This window comes from Nothoprocta perdicaria, unplaced genomic scaffold, assembly GCF_003342845.1.
Source record: "Nothoprocta perdicaria isolate Ctin4 unplaced genomic scaffold, notPer1 scaffold_234, whole genome shotgun sequence".
NCBI classification, from domain to species: domain Eukaryota; kingdom Metazoa; phylum Chordata; class Aves; order Tinamiformes; family Tinamidae; genus Nothoprocta; species Nothoprocta perdicaria.
Window position 1 is genome coordinate 48402 of NW_020455460.1, and position 2065 is coordinate 50466.

Consider the following 2065-nt stretch of genomic DNA (forward strand, 5'->3'; position numbering starts at 1 on the left):
GCACCGGGATGTGATCACCGGCACCGGGATCCATTCACCGGCACTAGGATATGGTCACTGGCACCGGGATGAGGCCACCAGCTTTGAGATATGGTCACTGGCGCCGAGGTGCAGTCACCAGCACCGGGATGGGGCCACAGGCGCTGGGATGAGGCTACCGGCACCAGGATGAGAGGCACCGGGATGAAGGTGCCAGGATAGGGCCACTGGCACCCCGGCACCAGCGTGATATGGGGCAATCGGCACTGGCAGCAGGGACCCTGGGCTGACCGGCACCGGTACGAGGCGATTGGCACCGTTGGGGTGTTTGGCACCGGGAGTGAGCGGCGCTGCCGGGGGGAGCGGCTGCAGCGCGGTGGCTGCAGCACCGGGAGCAGCCGCAGTGGGACCGGCACAGGGGAGACGGGGTGGGCGGATGTGGGGGTGGGCATTGGCGGGGGCACCAGCGCCAGGGGGTGGGTGCTCCGGAGCCTAGACATCAGCACCAGCACTGGCAGGGGGAGGTCGGTTCCTGCGCTGGAGAGGGGGCTCCTGCCGATGCCGTGGGTGGCCAGGGGGTGCTGTGCGTGCAGGTGTGGGGTGTTTGCAGGGCGCAGGGTGGCCCATGGGCTCACTGCACCGGGAGCCGCCGTGAGGCCGCAGGACGCCAAGTCCTTCAGGGTGGGCAGGACGCGGCGGGGACACGCGAGGACACGCAAGGGATGCGGGAATGCGGCGCACACGGGGGTGACACATGCACAGGCACCCGCGCAGGGCCTCGGGCATGCCGGAAGGGACGTTGGGCAGCAGCAGCGGCCCCAACCTTTGCACCGCGGCCGTGCCCTCTCTGCAGGCGGCTGGGCAGGGCCCGCGCTCTTTATGGTCTCTAATTGCGGCCCGTGCCAGCCCGGCCAGCGACTCACAGCGGCAGCAATTAGCACCACAGCGCCTAATGACAGGGCTTGCACAAGCCGGGCTTAACCCCTGCGCTGCCCTGGCTGGGCCTTCGCGGCCTCCTCGCGGGCTCGAAATGGTCTGGGTGCTCTGCGGTACTGGGTGCTGCAGGGCTGCCCGGARTGTCTGCAGCTGGGCAGGAGATGCTGCCGTGTCCGTGTGTCCCTACTCCAGGGATCCGTGTGCGAGTTGTCCGTGTGTCCCTGCTCCGAGGATCCGTGTGGGAGATGCTCTGGGTGCGTGGGATGAGCAGGGGCCGGCTGGGAGATGCTCCCGGTGCCTGGAGGAGGTGCAGGGGGCCCTGGCTGGCGGCTCCGCACAGCCCRCGCTGTGCCCGGGGCTCAGCCATCCCAAGGACATGTGCTCCTCACGGATCCCTCCGGTGCTGGGCTCGCAGTCCTGGTCTGGCACCCGCTGCAGCTGCCGCTGCTCCCTCCCCAATTTGCATCCTGGAAACGCTTCCCTGTTTCCTTATTGCAGCCCAAGGCGCTGCAGACAGGGCGCCTGGGGCCGCTGCTGGTTCCCAGGAGGGTGGTCCCGGCTCCCGCGGCCCTTCCGCTGGGACCAGCTCCACAGGGACCCGCGCTCCCCGCTCCCGGCCCGGCACCATCTGCTCCTCGTGCGGGCCCGTCCAGCGCCCGCCRCTCAGAGCCCGATCAATGAGCTAAATGGAGGTTTAATGGCCTGGGCTCTGCCGCGGGCACAGAAAGAGCCTTTGGAGCAGGGAAAGCGGAGCCGGAGGGCGCCTGGGCTCCTTCCCCAGGGCAGCACAAGCTCCGCTCCTGCTCCTGCTCCTACTCCTGCTCGCACTCCTGCTCTCGCTCCTGCTCAGCCTTGCCCATCTGGTTTCTGTGGGAGGGTTTGAGCGCCCAGCGAGGCCGTGTCCTGGGCTGCAGCTGGCTCTGGCCACCGTGGCTTCTTGCCCTGGGTCACTGTGGGGCGACGAGCTCGCTGGACGGGGATGAGGAGCTTGGGGACCATGGGGCTGCAGCCACGTGCAGGGCAACGCAGGCTGAGGATGCTGGGGCGCGTGTTGGGGTGAGCATCAAGCAGGGATGGTGCTCAGGTCCCCACTGGTGTCATGCGTGGGCACCTGGATGTGTACAGGGTGCTCCTTGTGTGCAGGGTGCTC